General features: G+C 40.8%; 1 protein-coding gene across 1 annotated transcript in view; it reads right to left on the bottom strand.

Moving 5' to 3' along the window:
* The window catches only part of TLR1 (toll like receptor 1), a 62,447-nt gene that overhangs the window by 12,596 nt on the left and 27,954 nt on the right, over window positions 1-21,897 (bottom strand). The window lies entirely within an intron of this gene.

Below are 21,897 nucleotides of genomic sequence, written 5' to 3'. Positions count from 1 at the left end.
GGGTCCAAAACCAAGGACAAGTAAGTGTTACATACCGCATATTCTAAAGGGAGCTGCCAACAATTGGGGCCTAGCACTTCCCTCAGGGCATTCAAAAGCAGTCGAACCAGATACTCCAGATACTACCGTCCCCACTATCACCCCACCCTCATATTTCCCAGCCACCTAAGAATGCTGGGAGGGCAATGAGAGAGTCAGCAGCATTGGGGTACTAGTGTTGATGATGTAAGGCTGAGCCCTCTTCTGGTGGGAGAGTTGACACCCTCTCCTTCCCAAGCCAAGTGAAGGGGGCATGTCAGTAGAATCACTGACAGAGACTGGGCGGGAAGGCTGGGCATCTCCTTCCTCAGGTGGATACTTGCTTTGATGCAGAAGTGTTAGGACACCTCCCTCCCAACTCTCCCTGAGGGTGGTCCCTCTCTGAGCAGTCTTAGAGAACACTACATGTGCCACTGGGAGTTCAGGAGTGTAAGTGAACAGAAACACTGGTATCTACTCTCCTGGAGATTTCTGTTGGAGTAGCTCCTTCTGTAGGAATAACCAAAGGCAGTTAGAGACTGTGATGTCATGTGCCTGGGACAGGGAGTGTATCTCCAACTCAGCCTTCCTTGGTCCCACACTCAGAGAAAACTCAAGAGGACTTCATTTGTTCCCTTGGCTTCATCTAAAGGAGAATGGAGGCTGGAGGAGAAGATAAGAACTATGGAAACAGCCAAATGGCCAGCCTGAGCCCTAGAATGACTTTGTGGAGTAGAGACAGCTACCTATCCTAGACCTCCTGCCCATATTTGACCTTTTACTTAGAAAGAAAGAAATTTCAATCTTATTTAAGCCCCTGTGTTTGGGATCTCCCTGTCCTGAAGCTTAGACTGTATCTTAACCAACACAATCACAGAAAAGTATATCTGCCTCGCTACCCCTCATCCCTAGCCTCCACATCAGAAAGCTGGATCTGGGAAAGGCAGGAGCAGCAAGTGTGTATCTCCAGTAAACCGTGCCCATCCCCCATATAGATACCAAGCTTGAACTAAAGTCTAGGCTGTGCTGTGAAGAAGGAGAGGAGCTTTAGATGGAGCTGGAGATTAAAAACTAGACTGTACTGTTAATACCTCAAAAGGACCGGAGAGCTGGGCAATCCGCTCGAGATATCACTAAGGGGTATGAGGGGGAGAATTTCAGAAGCCAGTTGATGGAACGGCAGGAGAAAAATAAAAACTGCTTCATATTTAGACTTGACTCTGCTAGATTCCTCATAAACTAACTAATTAAAAGCTCCCAGAAAGTCCCTGTGGCTTTAGAAACCTTCTTTCACTTTCGAAAGGTCTCTCACTGCCTGTCATTTATTCTCATTCCTTTTTAATCAAATCACTCTCCAGAAACCTGGACAGAAATTTCTAGACAGAAGTTGACTTCCTCCTTTCCCTGTTGTTTGTGTTCTCGTTCTCATTAAAACTCAGACTCTCCCCCATTTATATGCCCGTCATCCCGTCACCGCCTCCTTCCCGTTCTCTCACCCTCATCCATTCTATTCCCTTCGCCAGTCTCTCCCTTTTTTGCAGATATGACTCCCCCAAAAGCTTCTTCCATATTCTTTCCTCTCCCCGAGATATCATTTATTTTTTTCTACTGCCACACCCAGCTGAGTCTTCAGGCCATCAGAGACAGTGATGCTAACCCCAGGGTAGTAGACTGAATCCGGCGCCCCGCTCCCCCACCAGAAAAACTGCCTGTGCACCTAGAACCTCAGAATGTGACCTTATTGGGAAATACGCTCTTTACAGATATAATTAAGAGTCAAGATGAGATCACACTCATTTTGTTTGTGAGGCAAAAAATGTTATGCTCAGAGGTTAAGATTATCTTTGCCAATAATTTATTTAACACAGGTTCACTGTGGGAATTACAATGATTTCGCAAGCCAACAGTATACAAAATAATGCCTCTTAATAAGCCAAAAAGGAAATAACACACCCAAAACAAATGATAGATTAATCACACTATTGTTCCAGGTTAAATGGAGATGAAAGAAATAAAGCCCAAATTTCATGAAAGTTCCTTGCTGCTAGAGCATGTTGCTAGAGAACGAAGATGTTGGTGTTGGTGGACAAGATAATCTCCTTCACGGGGTGGCTGCCTGGTTTTGTTTTGTTTTTTTTCTGTCTACTTTTTTCTCTTCAGATCCCCCCATAGTTGCATATTTTAGTTCTGGGTCCTTCTAGTTGTGGCACTTAGGACACTGCCTCAGCGTGGCCTGATGAGTGGTGCCATGTCCGCGCCCAGGATACGAGCCAGCAAAACCCTGGGCCGCCACAGAGGAGTGCACGAACTTAACCACTTGGCCACAGGGCCGGCCCCATGGCTGCCCGGTTTTCACCACTGCTGATGAAGAGTCGCCTTACCACTGGAGGAGCTGACACCCCACGGTCTTTGGAGATCTATTTAGATCAGCAAAGATTCACTTTGCTCAGACTGAACACTCCTGAGTAAGTCCTCACAAACTCTTGGTATTTAAAGACTAAACATCCCCTAGCCACAGTTGGTTCTCCGCATGCTCTTATCCACAAGCCCCCAGCAGTGTCCGTCATCAGAGGAGCTGCTGAGCGCTTATCAATGACAACATCCTGACGCAGCTCCCTCAATGTGAACAAAGTCACTCATAGATCAACACAACTTCATTTAAGCCATAAACAAGTGGGCTTCAAATCATATCAAACCAATGCATGACAATCCACCCTGTGATTTCAAATCACTCACGCACTAATTAATCCTAAGGGCCTAATGTCCTGTACAAACCTAAGTTCACGAAAATGTCAACCCACCCTGTGATTCTAAACCACTTTCACTCTTAATCACAAATAACCGTATTATGTGGGGTTTTTTCCTTTAACACACATTGTTTTATATCATAGCTTAAGCAACCACATTCCTAATATTGTCAATATAAGCATGGTAAAGAACTCTTTAACATGAAGTCATGTCCAATCACCAAACAACCAAAAGTTAAGCTTCTTAAACCACTCAATTAAACTTCCTTGACAATTGTGTTTCCTTGGAAAAGCCATTTTTATAAAGCTCTAGGGGTACAAGCTTGCATGGCACTATCAGGCATGTGCTTGATTGCCATAACATCAGATTTCAAGGCTGCCATTATTTTAGAGAATGCATGTTTTTCTTCTCTTCAATTTCTGCAAAGTTATTTTTATTTTATTAGTCTCATCTTCCAGATATTCTTTTACTTGTCTTAATTTTTCTAATGTATGATTTACATTTATTAAATTAATTTTAGGAGGCTCAATGTGAAATATTTCTCTGGTTATTTTAAGGTTCCTCTATATCCTATTGACCTTGAATAACATCCTTTTCCTTCTATCATCACATTCATTACCTGTTCTATTTTTACACATCTCATCATGTTGTGTTTCTTATTTTTCCCTTGACTCCAATAGGTTAAGGTAAGATTCAGATTAAAGCATACTATCATGGTCCACTTTCCCATATTACACATAACTGATTGAGGAGGCATCAAGGCCATAGTCATGGATACTTGTACCATAGGTATATCCAAAGGTCTAGCAGTGATAAGATATTTTGGTTCCATTCCACCAATGTATCCTTAAGAACATGTTTTCCTTCTATATTAAAGGGGCTTTCTGTGGCCTGTAGGCTCCACTCTCTCTTTTGATATCAGGTAATCACAGAAGTGTGGTAACCCAATGTCATGTTTCCTCCTTTAAGTGCCAATAATCTAATTTCACAGTTATCCAAGGAATCACAGACATTAGGATGTGTGGTATCTCCTCTAGATCTGGTTAGATTGTCCATTATCTCGAGTGACCAGTGTTGCCCCATGATTACGGCTGCTCTAAGAATATTCCACATATCAACCAATCTCAACTGCAACCGTTGACAAACTACACTTAGAGAAACATCTTTTATGTCATTTTTCAATATTTTGTTATTTTTAGTGTTTTCTCCAACTGCCTTATGTAGAATTTCCATTGCTCTATTTACTTCCGTATGAAATTCATTTGTGTTTTGTAATATATTGCTAATTTTATCCATCTGTGTACCCAACGATGACAAAGCTGCCATTGCATGTATGTTAAATTGAGATTGTTTGGTTTCAAAGTTTTTAAAATTTAATGTGATTTGACAGGTTGGGAATTGAGAAAAAGCGCCCATCATTGCTCCTCCAATTAAACCTCCTACCAGTTCAACAAGGAACTGTAAGGGTTTCCTTCCTTTCAGGGAATCTGTTTAGGGCACAGGTTGTAAATTGGGCATAAGTGAAGATGAATAAAACTGAGTACAATTTAGGGATCAATATCTAGCTTGAAAGTTTTATATATTAAATTTCAAGGTGTAGGCTACTATTGTGGGTTCCAATATGACCATAAGAAGTTTTATTAGCATAGGTTCTCATATTCCTGGGGTAGAAACCTGTGGTGTGAGATGAAGCCCAATGTATACCCCCAAGGAAAATGACATGTATTATATGCTAAGTTTCCTATGTGTCCTCTATACACCTTACAAGTTATCGCTGTTCTTTTAAAGTCTGTACATGGTGGCTATGGATCTATTGTTAATTTTCTATTAAGTGAATATGGATTAAATTTGGGTTGTAGTAAATGATTGATTTTTGGCCTATTTATATTTAAAGATGTAATGGCCCAGCAGTCCTTACATGAATGTGCTGTTACAACATCTATTCCTAAGTAGTATCATTACCCATGGCTGGAACTACATATTTAGTATCCATGTGGTAAACTCATCTCTGTAATTTTTTAATGGTTTTTCTAGGTTATCCCATTTTTCAATTTATGATTTTACTTCTCACTCCCAGTTTCCACCAGTCATCTATTAATTCTTCAGGTGTTCTGTTCCATAAATAGAACACAATTCTGCTCCAATTGGCTATTTTCTCCCCTGGAGGAAGATTCGCCCTGAGTTAACATCCGTTGCCAATCCTCCTCTTTTTCTGCTTGAGGAATATTAGCCCTGAGCTAACATCTGTGGCAATCTTCCTCTATTTTTTTGTATGTGGGATGCCTCCACAGTGTGGCTGGTAAGTGGAGTAGGTCTCCGCCTGGGATCTGAACCCAGGTTTGATGTAATATGCCTTTTCCTTCGGTCATCTAGTAAGTTTTATTAGCAGCAGGTGCTGTAATTTCCCCAGTACCATATATCATCATGTTTTTAAATTAATTTTTTTCCTTTTAATTTAGGTTCTGGGGTACTGTTAGCACCAATTCTTATCTCTGTGGGTGCCTGCAATGTTAATTCAATAGGAGTTTTTCCATTTCTTCCATATATATGATTGAGAAATTTTGCTGCCTTCCAGATCGCTTTTTTTTTTTTGAGGAAGATTGGCCCTGAGCTAACTACTGCCAATCCTCCTCCCTTTTGCTAAGGAAGGCTGGCCCCTGAGCTAACATCCGTGCCCATCTTCCTCTACTTTACACGTGGGACACCTACCACAGCATGGCTTGCTACGCCCGGCCACCCCGAACCCCTGGCCACCAAAGCAGAACGTGTGCACTTAACGCTGCACCCCTGGGCTGGCCCCTCCAGATTGCTTTAATCCAAGCTTTCATATCTAGATTGTTAGTAAGCAATCTAAGCTTTTGCTTAAGCCAGCCATTATACCTTTCAATTGATGCAGAGCCAGCTGGATTGTAGGGTAAGTGAAAGTTCCACGTGATGCCTGTTCTTTGGCCCAATGTTCTATTATTTTTCCTGTGAAGTGGGTTATCTGGTCTGAGTCTATGAAGGTTGGGATATCATAGCAAGTAATACAGATTTCCAGTGCTCTGATGGCGAATTTTTGATCACTTTTCCTGCAGGGGTAGGGTAAGCCTATTCCTGACCATGTGTCTACAGTAGTGCATGCACATAGTTTATTCTGTGATATGGGCAAGGGTCTTACATAATCTATTTGTATAATTTGGAAAAGTCTGTCAGCTTTGACCTTATCTGGAATATTCATTGATAACCTCCAAGCTTCAAACCATCGGCAATTATCATATCTCTTAATTTGGAATTGGAGGTATTTGGTAGGTATATACGTGTTTCTTTTTTCTAACCATGTTCTAGTGCCATGAATGCCAGCATGACCTGTTTGGTGATGTACCCATGCAATGATCCTATCGATTGGCATACCCGTTTGTTCAGGTTTTATGTTTCATTATCCTTCTTGTTCATGAATGGTTATGTTTTGAATAGGTTCTCTTTCTATCTGTGAGTCATTGTATTTTTTGAGATAGACTTTAGGGATTCTAGCCTCATTAGTTTTTCTACTGAGTTTGTCTACCTGGTTATTACATTTGGTTATTTCAGAGCTGTCCTTCTGATGTGCAAAGACATGTGTGATGAACATGGACATGTTAGCCAGTGCTATTTTCTGCCATAAGTCCTTCCCCCCCATGTCCTTGTTTCCTATTTTCTAGTCACTTTCCTGCCATGTTACTGACCAAATAGCTATTCCATTAGCTACTGCCCATGAGAAGAGATATACCTCATTCTGATTTTCTGTGACAAAGAATTCAGTCACCAATTTTATGGCTATTAGTTCAGCATATTGTGCTGATTCCCCTGAGCCCAATTCTGTCAGGTTTAGACCATCTAACCCTCAAGGCTGTAGCCTGCCAGTGTACTCTAGATGGTGTCGTGGATGCTGATCCATCTGTAAACCAGGCATTATTGAATGCCATGGACCAGGGTCATCCCCATTGCCCAATTACTCGAGCTTGAATAGGTTCACCCCTTGGAAACTCCAGCAAGTCCATCATTGGCATTGTTGAGATTTCCTCAGTTAATGCAGAGGGTCGACCATCCACCCATATGTCCCACTGGGAAATATACCATTTCCATGTTAGGACTTTATGGTCAGGGGTAGTTCCCTCTGTTTGTCAAGGATCTGTTTTACTCAATCCAGAATAGGTAGTTGGATTTAAATATAATTGGTGTATTCTCTGTTAGCGGCTTTGTGTCTCGTAGTGCAGAGTGCCCAAGTGAGCCTTTCAATTGGTAAGTATCCATTCTTGGACCACAGAAACTTCTTAGTACAAAACCCAATTGGGTAAAATTTGGGACCCTCTGGTGTTTTAGTCTACAGTGACCATGTTACAAACCCTTATGAGTAGAGGCACTCTAGTTTACATTTAGAATCCTCATTAGCTGGTGCCAACGTGTTAAAAGTTCTGACAGCATTTTTCAAATAAGTAAAGGCTGCCTCTTTAGTCTCTGTCTATCTGAATTCCCTTTTTATTTTGTAGTTGGGTTTTTTTAGCTTTAAAAATTTTTTAATTTTTTTAAACTGAGTTCATAATAGTTAACATCAATGTGAGATTTCACTTATACGTTATTTCTTGACTGTCACCACATAAGAGCTCCCCTTCATCCCCTGTGCCCCTCCACCCCCTTCCCCTGATAACTACTGAACTGTTTTCTTTGTGCAAGTACTTGTTTGTATTCCACATATAAGTGAAATCATCTGGTGTTTGTCTTTCTCAGACTGGCTTATTTTGCTTAGCATAATTCTCTAGGTCCTTCCATGTTATTGCAAATGGGATAAATTTGTCCTTTTTTTTGGCTGAGTAGTATTCCATTGTATATATATCCTACATCTTCTTTATTCAATCATCAGTCAATGGGCACTTGGGTTGCTTCCATGTCCTGGCTATTGTGAATAGTGCTGCAATGAACATAGGGGTGCATATGTTACTTTGGATTGTTGATTTCAAGTTGTTTGGGTAGATACCCAGTAGTAGGATAGCTGGGTCATATGGTAGGTCTATTTTTAGTTTTCTGAGGAATCTCTATACTGTTTTCCATAGGGGTGCACCAGTTTGCATTCCTACCAGCAATGCGTGAGGGTTCCCTTCTCTCCACACCCTCTCCAATGTTTGTTGTTTTTAGTCTTAGTGATTATAGCCATTTTAACAGGTGTAAGGTGGTATCTTAGTGTAGTTTTGATTTGCATTTCCTTGATGATTAGCAATGTTGAACATCTTTTCATGTGTTTATTAGCCATCTGTATATCTTCTTTGGAAAAATGTCTGTTTCCTCTGCCCACTTTTTGATCAGGTTCTTTGCTTTCTTACTGTTCAGCTGTGTGAGTTCCTTACATATTATGGAGATTAACCTCTTGTTGGATGTATCATTTGCAAATATTTTCTCCCAATTGGTGTGTTGTCTCTTTGTTTTGATCCTAGTTTCTTTTGCATTGCAGAAGCTTTTTAGTCTGACGAATTCCCACTTGTTTATTTTTTCTTTCGTTTCACTTGTCTGAGAGGACATGGTATTTGAAAAGATCCTTTTTAGTTCGATGTCAAAGAGTGTACTACCAATATTATCTTCCAGGAGTTTTATAGTTTCAGGACTTATCTTCAAGTCTTTGATCCATTTTGAGTTTATTTTTGTGTATGGCGTGAGATAGTGGTCTACCTTCATTCTTTTGCATGTGGCTGTCCAGTTTTCCCAATACCATTTATTGAAGAGACTATCTTTTCTCCATTGTATGTTTTTGGCACCTTTGTTGAAGATTAGCTGTCTGTAGATGTGCGGTTTTATTTCTGGGCTTTCAGTTCTGTTCCATTGATCTGTGTGCCTGTTTTTGTACCAGTACCATGCCGTTTTGGTCACTATGGCTTTGTAGTACATTTTGAAGTCAGGGATTGTGATACCTCCAGCTTTATTCTTTTTTCTCAGGATTGCCTTAGCAATTTGGGGTCTTTGATTGCCCAATATGAATTTTAGTATTCTTTGCTCTATTTCCGTAAAGAGTGTCATTGGGATTCTAATAGGGATTGCATTGAATCTGTAGATTGCTTTGGGTAGTATGGACATTTTAACTATGTTTATTCTTCCAATCCATGAGCAAGGAATCTCCTTCCATCTCTTTAGGTCATTATCCATTTCTCTCTGTAATGTCTTATAGTTTTCATTGTATAAGTCCTTCACCTCATTGGTTAAATTTATTCCTAGGTACTTTATTCTTTTAATTGCAATTGCTAATGGAATTATATTCTTGAGTTCTCTTTCTGTAAGTTCGTTATTGGAGCATAGAAAAGCAACTGATTTTTGTAAGTTGATTCTGTACCCTGCAACTTTACTGTAGTTGTTAACTATTTCTATTAGTTTTCCAATGGATTTTTTTTGGGTTTTCTATATATAAGATCATGTTGTCTGCAAACAGCAAGAGTTTCACTTCTTCACTCCCTATTTGGATTCCTTTTATTCCTTTCTCTTACTGAATTGCTCTGGGCAAAACCTCTAGTACTATGTTGAATGAGTGTGATAGTGGACATCCTTGTCTTGTTCCTGTTCTCAGGGGGATGGGGCTCAGTTTTTGCCCATTGAGTATGATGCTGGCTGTGGGTTTGTCATATATGGCCTTTATTATGTTGACGTATTCTCCTTCTATCCCCATTTTGTTAAGAGTTTTTATCATAAATGGCTGTTGGATCTCGTCAAATGCTTTCTCTGCATCTATTGAGATGATCATGTGGTTTTTATTCCTCAATTTGCTGATGTGGTGTATCACATTAATTGATTTGCAGATGTTGAACCATCCCTGTGTCCCTGGTATGAATCCCATTGATCGTGATTTATGATCCTTTTGATGTATTGCTGAATTCGGGTTGCCAAAATTTTGTTGAGAATTTGCATCTATGCTCATCAGCAATATTGGCCTGTAGTTCTCCTTTTTTGTGCTGTCCTTGTTAGGCTTTGGTATCAGAGTGATGTTGGCTTCATATAATGTGTTAGGAAGAGTTCCATCCTCCCTAATTTTTTGGAATAGCTTGTAAAGGATAGGTATTAAATCCTCTCTGAAAGTTTGGTAGAATTCCCCAGGAAAGCCGTCTGGTCCTGGGGTTTTATTCTTTGGGATGCTTTTGATTGCTGTTTCAATCTCTTTCCTTGTGATTCATCTATTCAGATTGTCTGTTTCTTCTTGACTCAGCTTTGAGAGGTTGTAAGAGTCTAAGAATTTATCTGTTTCCTCTAGGTTATCCATTTTGCTGGCATGTAGTTTTTCATAGCATTCTCTTATAATCCATTGTATTTCTGCGGAGTCTGTTGTTATTTCCCCTCTTTCATTTCTGATTTTGTTTATTTAAACTTTCTCTCTTTTTTTCTTTGTAAGTCTGGCTAGGGGTTTGTCAATTTTATTTATCTTCTCAAAGAACCAGCTCTTTGTTTCATTGATCCTTTCTACTGCCTTTTTTGTTTCAATAGCATTTATTTCTGCTCTGATTTTTTATTATTTCTCTCCTTCTGCTGACTTTGGACTTTCTTTGTTGTTCTTTTTCTAATTCAGTTAGGTGTAATTTTAGATTGCCTATTTGGGATTTTTCTTGTTTTTTAAGGTGTGCCCATGTTGTGATAAATTTCCCTCTTAATACAGCTTTTGCTGCATCCCATATGAGATGGTATGGCATTTTATCATTTTCATTTGTCTCCAGGTATTTTTTGATTTCTCCTTCAATTTCTTCAATGATCCGCTGCTTGTTCAATAGTGTATTGTTTAGTCTCCACATCTTTGTCCCTTTCTCAGTTTTTTTCTTGTAATTGATTTCTAGCTTTATAGTATTCTGATTGAAGAAGATGCTTGTTATTATTTCAATTTTTTTAAATTTACAGAGGCTTGTCTTGTTTCCCAACATATGGTCTATCCTTGAGAATGTTCCGTGTGCACTTGAGAAGAATGTGTATTCTGCTGTTTTTGGATGGAGTGTTCTATATATGTCTATTAAGTCCAACTGGTTTAGCCTTTCATTTAATTCCACTGTTTCCTTGTTGATTTTCTGTCTGGATGATCTGTCCAGTCATCTAAGTGGGGTGTTGAGGTCCCTTACTATTTTTGTGTTATTTTTAATATCTTCTTTTAGGTTTGTTAACAGTTGCTTTATGAACTTTGGTGCTCCTGTGTTGGGTGCTTAGATATTTATAAGCACTATTTCTTCTTGATGGAGTGTCCCTTTGATCATTATATACTGCCCCTCTTTGTCTCTCTTTACCTGCCTTATCTTGAGGTCTACTTTGTCTGATATAAGTATTGCAACATCTGCTTTCTTTTGTTTGCCATTAGCTTGGAGTATCATCTTCCACCCCTTCACTCTCAGCCTGTGTTTGTCATTGGAGCTGAGATGTGTTTCCTGGAGGCAACAAATTGTTGGATCTTGTTCTTTAATCCATCTTGCCACTCTGTGTCTTTTTATTGGAGAATTCAATCCCTTTACATTGAGGGTGAGTATTGATGTATGAGGGCTTAATGCTGTCATTATATCACTTGTTTTCTGGTTTTCCTGCATTTCCTTTGTTTCTCGTCCTATGTGTTTTGGTCTACCCATTGAATTATGTAGTTTTTAATGATGTGTTTCCTTATTTTTCCTTATTTATTTTTTTGTGTCTCTGTTCTGCTTTTTAGTTTAGTGGCTACCCTGAAGTTTGTATTCAGAATATCATATATAAGATAGTCCATTTTCTGATGGCCTCTTATTTCCTTAGTCGAAACTGATTCAGTCCCTTTCCTCCTCCCTTCCTAAGTTATTTTTCTCATATCTTATTCCAACTTGTGTTGTGAGTTTGTGGTTAAAGTGACAGGATTGTCTTTATTTCTGGTGTTTTCCTTCCCTTTACCCTAATGCTATAGTTGAATGTTTGCTATCCTATTCTGATTCTGTCTACATATTTGTCTCCTTATTCTGTGTTTTGTGGTGTTTTTCTCCCTTTTTTCTTTTTTCAGGTTTGAGGGCCTTCTTGAGGATTTGTTGTAGTGGGGGGGGTCTAGTGGCTATGAAGTCTTTTAGCTTTTGTTTGTCTGGGAAAGATTTAATTTCTCCCTCATATCTAAAGAACATTTTTGCTGGATAGAGTATTCTTGGCTGAAGACTTTTATCTTTTAAAGTTTTGAATATGTCATCCCATACTCTCCTAGCTTGTAAGATTTCTGCAGAGAAATCTACTGAAAGTCTGACAGGGGTTCCTTTGTAGGTTATTTTCTTCTGCCTTGCTGCCCTGAGTATTCTTTCTTTGTCATTCATTTTTGCCAGTTTTACTACTATATGCCTTGCAGTAGGTCTTTTTACATTGACAAATCTAGGAGATCTGGAAGCTTCCTCCACAGATATTTCCCTCTCATTCCCTAGATTTGGGAAGTTCTCTGCTATTATTTCTTTCAACATGCTTTCTGCTCCATTCTCCTTCTCTTCACCTTCTTCAATACCTGTAATTCTTATGTTGCATTTCCTCATTGAGTTGGATATTTCTCAAAGACTTGCTTCATTTCTTTTTAGTCTCAGTTCTCTCTCCTCCTCTGTCTGGAGCATTTCAACATGTCTATCTTCGATTATGCAGACTCACTCCTCTATTGTGTCCACATGAGCATTCAGAGAATCATATTTTGTTTTACTTCTTCCATTGTGTCTTTCATCTCTAATATTTCTGGTTGATTCTTCTTTATAGTTTCAATCTCTTTTATGAAGTGGCTCCTGAACTCGTTGAATTATTTCTCTATATTCTCTTTTACCTCATTGAGTTTTTTGATGATAGCTATTTTGAATTCATTGTCTTTAGTTTACATATTTCTGAGTCCTCAGGATTGAGTTCTGGGTGCTTGTTATTTTCTCTCTGATCTGGAGATTTGATGTAGTGCCTGATGCTGGAAGGATGGGTCTTTCTCATTCTGATATTATTCATTTGTGGTTACAGCCTAGTGCCTCTGGGTGGGGGTCAAGAGCCACATATTCTGAGCCCTCTGACTTCAGCCAAGATGGTGCAGTGCCAGTTGGAGGAGGGGTGCTTTCTCCTGCATGCAGTCCTGGGTTTCCTGATCAGCTCTCACTATCTGGTCTCCTGGGGTCTTGGCTGGATGAGGCCACCCTGTGTGAAAGCTTTCTCCCCCACTAGCCCCTATTAGAGGGCTTCCCTCTAGGCTGCAAGGGCCCTAGGGAGTCCTGGGTGATCCCACAATGCGCAATCCCTCCCCCACTCCTTCCCTCTAGGGGCCTCCTGCGGCAGTGATCCCAGTCTTTAGGAGAGGGAGCAAAGTTCTCTCTTATCCCATTCCAGCTCCTCTGAGCGGGACTCCAGCCTCTCCACCCTACATCATCTGGCCACTTGTCTCTGCAAGGTTTTGTGCTTTTAGGGTATTTTCTTTTGGAATATGGTTGCTCCTTTTTGTTACATGTTGGAAATGAGAGAGTCCCGGGAAAGTTCACTCTGCCATGATGCTGATGTCACTCTCTTGCAGTTATTTTTAAAATTATCTCCATATGTGGTATGTGCTGTTTACAATATCCAAACAGTCCTATCAGTTTCTGAGCTGCTTCTTTTGTGGTAAGAGTTGGTTTTCAATCGATACTATTTATGACTAGTCTGGTATTTTCCTACCTTCAGAAGACCAAATTATGCCTACACATTTTACTGTAGTTTGGTGTCTTTGGACCTTACCTGGGTTGATTGTCCATCCTCTGAATGTAAGGAATTCAATTAACTCTATCTTGACCCTACTCTGTTCTTCCCAAGTTATCACCATAAATAAGGATATCATCAATATAAGAAATAATGGTTTGTGTGTGTGTTGTGTTTTCCTGAAAGGCATGGATGTCTTCTGTTAGGAGGTTGTTGGCTATATCACTAGGTTCTTATGGTTTCCTTGTGGTAACCTAGTAAACTGATATTATCTACCTTCCCATGTGAATGCAGTCATGGGGTGGTTCTCCTCATCAACAGGTATAGCAAAGAACGTATTAGCTAAATCTATTACTGTATACGTTCCAGATCCAGTGGTGATGTTGTTTATGATAGTGTCCATATCTGGGATGCTCCTCAATTTTGGGAGAGTGTTTGTTTAAGTTTCTATAATCTACTGTAAATCTATATGATGCATCTGGCTTTTTAACAGGCCAGATTAGATTATTATACAGTGAAATAGTAGGAATAATAATTTGTTACTTTAGGTGTTCCTGAATTTTTTTCTTCCCTTAAGATTGTATTAGAGTATATTTGTTATTTCAGATCAGATAGGCATTTAAATTGCAGTCCATTTTGCTATAGCCAAATTAGTTTTAGGAATTGTTTCATTCTTATTTGTTACATGATGCCCTATTACATCCATTCCAAGAATGTTTTCCAAATTGAGATGTATAAGGCATTTAGCCTTAATGGGTAGTCTATTATCAATTGTTAGGAATCTATGCACCCATGTCCCTGGGGTTAATTTTCCTCCTAATCCCTTGATTAGTCCTGTTTTATTGTCAAGGTTTTCTAAATTAGTACGATGCCCTTGTATGATTGTCACTTGTGATCTTGTATCTAACAACGCAGTATTATATATAGTATTTTTATTTATAAAAAGGTTTTTATTGATATGGCCACTGTAACACATGGGTGATTGTCTCTGGCTTGGGCCAGGAGACAGACAAGGTCAAGTCCCTCTATGGGCTCATCAGTCTTCCTCTCCTTTGCCTACAGTGGCTTGTCTATGAATGGGATTAGGTTTAATAAAAGGGTTATTATTTATAGTAAATGGGTTATTAGATGTATATGTGGGTTTGTTCCCCCGAAAAGGTTGGTTATCCGTTTCTTTGCCACTGTAAGTACCTTCTAGTATCTACATTGGGGTTTTTACTTCTATAACTAGGATTAGAGGGTGGTAGTCTAAATGGTCTAAATAGCCTAGGCCTGATAGATTTTGTTGTCAGGGTTATTTACATTAGGTGTAGGCCTGTTTTGTCTATATGCATTACTGTTAAAGCTATCGCTTTTATCTTGATTCAGTTTCTCAGCTGTTCTTATCAAGTCAATCAGTTCTCTTGTGTTCCTGGTGCCTGTAAATACCTTAAATAATGCTCTTCTGTCCAACGGGGTGCAGCTTTTAGGATGACACTTTTAATTGTTTCTGTTGCTTCTGCATGTAGCAGTGAGGGTGTCTGTCCCCTATCAGAAATCATAGTCAATAGTCCTAATTTCATTATAATGTTAGTAGCTCCCCCTGCTGTTTTCCATGCAGATGCTTTAAGGGATAAAATATTGGGTATAGACCATCTTATTCTCCAGGCTGCTGCTATCCAGTCAAACAAAAGTCTTTGTATATTAACATAATTTTCTCCAAATACTCTAAGGTGTTGACTAAATTTAGCATCAGTGGTAACGGGTTCGAGTTGCACAACCCTTGCTCCTGTGAGGATCAGGTTATGTCCATCTTTGGACCATAAATCGAATAGCCACTGGGTTTCTGTGTCTGAACCAGTTTGTGGGAATTCCATTCTAATTTTTGTCATTTCTTGTCTCGTATAAGCTCTCTGTTCAGTGCCTAATTGGTTCCAAATTATCATTAGTGTGGTTTTGCTTATTCTCATGGGCCTGGCTTCCAGTGGATTAAATTTACCAGGGCAAAAGGATTATAATAATTATTGTCCTTAGGGTGTGGGTTTGTGCCCGTAGAGCAGAAGTGGATTTCCTCCACTCTAGAAATTACTTTTTTGTGCTCATGTTTTCCTTTCTGCCTATTAGTATCTATGTTACTTAATGCTCCTAATAAGAGCACTGGAATTTCTTCCTTATTTGCTCTTTTTAATATAGGATATAACTCACTGGGTTGGGTGATCAGGCCAACATCCGGATTTTCCTTAATTCTAAGTTTTTTCTGGACTAAGTATTCAATAGATCTCCAGGGATCCTCAGACATTAATATATAATCCATTCTACCCCTAAACCACCTCTTGAGTAATTTTGATAAGGTTAATGGTGAGGCATATTTGCTATTGTCCTCCTGCCTTTCAAAACAGTGTTCAAAATGTTTTATTACAGAGAAACTTAATAAAACATTCTAAATCATTTACAATATGGTAAAGCAGTATTAAGATAATTACTGTGGCTAGCGTTAGCATCCAAACCATAACAGCACTATCATTCTGTCTACTCACAGGCTGTTTATAACTTCAGTAGGATGCCATAGATGCTAAGTATACACACATACCTGTTTTACTGCACTTTGCTTTATTGCACTTCACAGACTCAGTGTTTTTTATAAGACCCCCCACCAGCAAAAAGATTATGACTCACTGAAGGCTCAGAGCATGGTTAGCATTTTTAATTAAGGTATGTACATCGTTTTTTTAGACATAATGCTATTGCTCACTTAATAGACTACAGTATAGTGTAACCAAACTTTTATATGCACTGGGAATCCAAAAAATTTGTGTAACTTGCTTCATTGCAATATTCACTTTATTGCGCTGGTGTGGAATGGAACCCACAATATCTCCAAAGTATGCCTTTATTAGGTTTAAATTTTGTCAATCCAGTAGTGGGCTTTACCAGATTTTGGTCAGTTATAAATTTGGCATAATTTCTTAACCTGTATTTCAAATTTGACATGGAGTATGGGTACATCCCACAGCACTGACCAATATTAATTATTACTTTGGGTTGGGTTGCCGACTACACCAATTGTTTTGTTTGCAAGGCAAAAATTATGCTTAGAGACTGAGATTGTCTTTGCCAATAATTTATTTAACACAGTGTCACTGTGGGAATTATAATTTCACAAGCCAATAATATACAGGATAATGTCTCTTAATAAATAGATAAAGAAATCACATGCTCTAATAATAGATTAATCCCACTATTGTTCTAGGCTAAGGGGAGATGAAAGAAGGAAAGTCTAAATTTAGTTTGAGGGACCCGCCCAGTGGCGCAGCGGTTAAGTTCACACGTTCTGCTTTGGCGGCCAGGGGTTCGCCGGTTTGGATCCCGGGTGCGGATATGGCATCACTTGGCACGCCATGCTGTGGTTGGTGTCCCACATATAAAGTAGAGGAAGATGGGCACGGATGTTAGCTCAGGGCCAGTCTTCCTCAGCAAAAAGAGGAGGATTGGCAGGAGTTAGCTCAGGGCTAATCTTCCTCAAAAAAAAAAAAAAATTTAGTTTGAGGTGTACCTTTCTACGAGTTGATTCTTGGGAGAATCACTGTAGCCAACCGAGAGCTGACATCCAGCTTCCAGAGCAAAGTGAAAGCCCCTTGTCGCTAGAGCACATTGGTAGGGATGAAGGCAGTGGTGCTGGCGGGCAAGATGACGTTCTTCACGAGGCTGCTGCAAGGTTTTCCCCACTGCTGGTAAAGAGTTGCCCTACCACAGCGGGAGCTGATGCCCGAAGGTCTTTGGAGAGCTGTTTACATCAGCCAATAGTTGTCTTGCTCAGACTGAACAACCTTGAGTAAGTCCTCACAAACCCTTGGTATTTAAAGGCTAAACGTCACCCAGCCACAGTTGCTCCTCCCCGTGTTCTTATCCATAAACCCCGAACAGCACTGGTCAACAGCTGAGCTACTGACTGCTTATCGATGACAACAGATGTCAACGACAACATCCTGATACAGCTTCCTCAATGTGAACAACTTCATTTAAGCCATAAACAAGTGGGTTTCAAATCATATCAAACCAATACCTGACAATATTGGATTAAGGAGGGCCCTAAATCCGATGAAAGTGTTTTTATAAGAGGCAGAAGAAGAAACTCAGAGGAGAATGCCATGTTGCCCTGTGAGGACAGAGGTAGACGTTGGAGTGATGCATCTACAAGTCAAGCAACATCAAGGATGGCCAGCAACCACCAGACGCTAGGAGAGAGGCATGGACATTTCTCCCTCAGTGCCTCCAGAGGAACCAACACTACCGACACCTTGATTTTGGACTTCTGACCTCCTGAACTGTGAGAGAATCAGTTTCTGGTGTTTGAAGTCAGCCAGCTTGTGGTAATTCGTTATGGCAGCCCTGGGAAACAAATATATCCAGCAAAGTGACAATTTGATCATTTCTTTGTTCATGGTGCCGTTCACTTCCACCTTTGCACCAACTGTGTCCTCCCTTTGGAGGGCCTTCCCACCCACAGGCCCAGGACCCTTATGCCGCCCCAGGGTTGCCCAAAGACCTTCCAACAGGGCTGGTCTGAGCAGCCCTCCCTAACCAGCTTTGCCATGTCTCAATCCTTTTAACCTGTCATCTTATTTGGGAACCTAATTTTTATTCTCATCACAGTGTTAAGAACTGGCAACATATTAAGGCAAACTTCTCAAATTGTGGCAGTAGATTGGGGGCATGTGAAGGCACCACACAAACATGGATGGAGAGGATATTCCACGTATGGATTTTTAAGATAAAAATGAGGACTTCAAAGACGTTTTATGCCTGCGGCCATTCAGAGCTCTTCGTGCATCCAACAAGATTTTGCTCAGTATCTATAACGAGCCACACACTGTTCTCAGCACTGGGGATAAGCAGTGAACAAGGTACAGAAGGTTCTCGTTCTCCTGGAGCTTATAGTTTAGTGAAGAGAAACAGAAAACAGGTAAACAAGATCATTTCAGAGGTGATGTGTGCTCTAAAGAAAACCAAGGGGAGCAACATGGGGGAGAGTGTCTGGGGGGAATGTCCCCTTGGACTGGGAATTACGGAGAGGCCTCTCTGAGGAGATGATGTTTGAGCTGAGACACAAGTGCCAAGAACAAGCTAAGCATGCTCCAGGGAAAGACTAATCACAGGGAGGGAGTGACATGTGTCAGGTGCAGAGGTGACAGAGGCGGGAAACAACGTGGCGCATTGATGAACAGCCAGAAGGCAATTGACGCTGGAGTGTGGTGGGCAAGGAAGAGAGAGGAAAGAGACGTACAGGTAAGTTGAGAGTGGAAGGCAGGCAGACCACAACAGCAGGTCATGATGAGGAACTCCACTTTTGTTCTAACTCTAAGAACTCATTGGAAGCAAGAGAATGGCTTAATATAATTTACACTTTAAAAACAATCACTCCCGGGCAGTCCCGATGGCGCAGCAGTTAAGTGCGCACATTCCGCTTTGGTGGCCCGGGGTTCGCCGGTTCGGATCCTGGGTGCAGACATGGCACCGCTTGGCACACCATGCTGTGGTAGGCGTCCCACATATAAAGTAGAGGAAGATGGGCACAGATGTTAGCTCAGGGCCAGTCTTCCTCAGTGAAAAAGGAGGATTGGCAGCAGTTAGCTCAGGGCTAATCTTCCTCAAAAAGAAAAAAAAGAGTAAGAGCAAGGAGGCCGGTTAGGAGGTTACTGCAGTCGTACAGGTGAGAGGTATTGGTGGCTCGGTCAGGATGGTGTGTGCTCTGCTCCAGGTTGCACAGTGGAACATGCACACTCTCCTCTCGTGATAGGTGTACGTAGCCAGGAAATGTTCAACGGCTGGACCAACATCTGTGGGTTGTAAATGTCTGTCTTCATGAGGGTGCAGACAAAGATTCTGTATCAAAGGGAGCCAAAGTATAGTGGCATAAACAAGGTAATTTACTTCTCTCACATAAGAGAGCTGAGCAGTCCAGGACATGGGGAGAGGCTGGCATGGGCAGCACAAAATGTTAGACTGAGGAGCACATCATCAACAGGAGGCTTTCATCTCCAGGTTCTAGATGGCTCCTCCAGTTCTTATCTCTTAGACAGTGGAAAGGTCGTTTGGGCGAAGGAATCCATACTCATCTTTCTTAGAGACAGGACTCAGAGTGGCACTTAGGTTCCAGCTACATCCCTTTGCTCAGAATTTAGTCACGCATCCACATCAAGCTGCCAGGGAGACTGGGAAATGTAGTCTCTAGATGGGTTGTGAGGTGCCCTGATAAAATTCGTGCATTCTAGTATTAAATAAAGGGAGAATGGATATTGGCGACAGCTCACAACGTGTGTCACAACATCTTCAGTTTATCTGCATAGACATCTGTTATGGGCTGAATTGCATACCCTCCAAAACTCCTATGTGGCAGCCCTAACCCTGTAGTACCCCAGACTGTGACTATACTCGGAGATGGGGACTTTAAAGAGGTAACTAGGTAACCTAGGTAACTAGGGTTAAATGAGGTCATAAGTGTGGGGCCCTAGTCCAATACGTCCTTACAAAAAAAGGAAGAGATACCAGGGATGTGTGCACACAGAGAAAAGGCCATCTAAGGACATGGAGAAGACAGCCGTCTGTTCCCAATGAGAGGGGCCTCAGGAGAAACCAGACATACTGGCATTTTGCTCCTGGACTTCCAGCCTTCTCGATAATGGTCATGAGGCAGGCTGTCCCAGTCCTCACTCCTCTATCCCTGCCCTTACCCCCAAACAGCTAATTGGTCTGGAGTGGAGAGAGTGGAGATAGTGAGAAAGTTTGAGTGGTTCACCATCTCTGCTTCCCAACCTTCTTGGAGCTCAGTTGTGTCCCCGCCTTTGAATTCTTTGAGACACCTCTGTATCCTCCAAATAAACACCCCCTTTCTCAAGTTGATATCTGCTACTTGCAACCAGAAGAATTCAACAGAGGAAAGAGGATTCCTGGAGATAAAAAATCTTTATCTAAAAAAGAAATTGATCTCTTACAATAGAATCTTCATGTCTGAAATGCGTGTGTTTTCATGAAGCAAAAACTGCAGGCTTTGTGAAATTCTGTTAAAATGTCAAAATTCTATATGTTCAATATCAACAATATTTTGTGGGCAACACTGAAACAATTTTAAAACATCTGATCGTTTAGAGTGTGTGACACAGTTTGTGATTGTTTGCTGAGCTTCATCATTGTTGTTATTTTTGTTTAGGAAACAGTCTAACAGAGGCTGAGGAAATTTACCATTTCATAAAGGGAAGGAAAGTAAGTCCTCTCCTGAAGCACAAGGAAGGGCTAGCGCAGCCAGATGACTCTGATAAGATTTCACTAAGGCTCATTTCTTTACCATTATTAATTATGAAACTGGTTTATGGAATGAGCTAAGTCCTGAAAGAAAGGGCTTTATCTTTCTCTCTAACCACTGTCTTATAGTCAGGTTTTGTTGAACCTCCCCCTGTCAGGATCTGTTTAGGATCTAGCCTGAATCTTGGGCAGGTCCCATATATTTTAGTGACATGTCTCATTTTAGTAATTGCACCTGTGTTTCAGGCATTAAAATGTCCACGTCAGTCCAATTTAACATCAGTCTCACACCTAATTCAAACTTCTGCTTGGCCCCTGCTCAGGCCTTTCTTGCAGTGAAGTGGGGAAGGAGTGTGGTCAGTTTCTTTACTCTTCCTCCATCTTCTCTGCCTTCTCTATATTCTGGATGTCCCCAGGCCACTGCAAGAGGAGAGTGTATTAGACAAAGAGGAGCAAATCTCCCTGCAGTTAACTGTTGGATAAGGCAGATAGGCCACCATGCCTCTGTCTCTTACTACGGCAGAGTCCAAATATTGGCTCTTTTCACAGATGCATCAGTGGATTATTTAGAGGCCTTGGTTGGATCCCACATTGCACAGTTCTTTGACACAAGTGGCACATTCTCTGGTTGACCTCTTGCAGCAACCCCCCACCATACACCTCTGCCCCATGACCCCATGGCCTCTCACCACTATAGTCCCCTTGCATAATAGGCTGCCTTTTAGCTGAGGCCCTATCATGACAACTCAAGCCCAGCTACCCTTCCCATCATCAACATGGCCCACAGGAAACTCACATACTTTTGCTGTGCCAGATAATGGAAGGGCAGGTTGCAATTGCTGCTTCCCTTCTCTCCTCATCTTGCCATTTTGGGCTGATCAAGCCAACCTATCACCATCTGAATTCTTCAGGTGGGAAACATTCGTCCATTTATTCAACAAATATTTATCAAGCACCCATATTTGTCAAGCATCATTCACAAATGTCTCATTTACCTTTGGAAGAAATCCAAAGCAATCTCCCCACACGTGTAAAATCTCTACTAATGACTCTCCAATCACCCTTTTGAATCTAGTCTTCTGGAAATGGGTAATATGGGTTGATAGTCACTGGTCTCTTTCTGCTATTTCTTAGTAATTCCCCCCTGGCTATGTCTAACATCTCTTTTTTAAATGTGGTGGCATTTCCTGCCTTTGTCAGCTT

The sequence above is a fragment of the Equus przewalskii genome, chromosome 3, assembly GCF_037783145.1.
Source record: "Equus przewalskii isolate Varuska chromosome 3, EquPr2, whole genome shotgun sequence".
Taxonomy (NCBI): domain Eukaryota; kingdom Metazoa; phylum Chordata; class Mammalia; order Perissodactyla; family Equidae; genus Equus; species Equus przewalskii.
The sequence above is the reverse complement of the archived record's forward strand: the minus strand, read 5'-3'. Positions and strand labels throughout refer to the sequence as shown.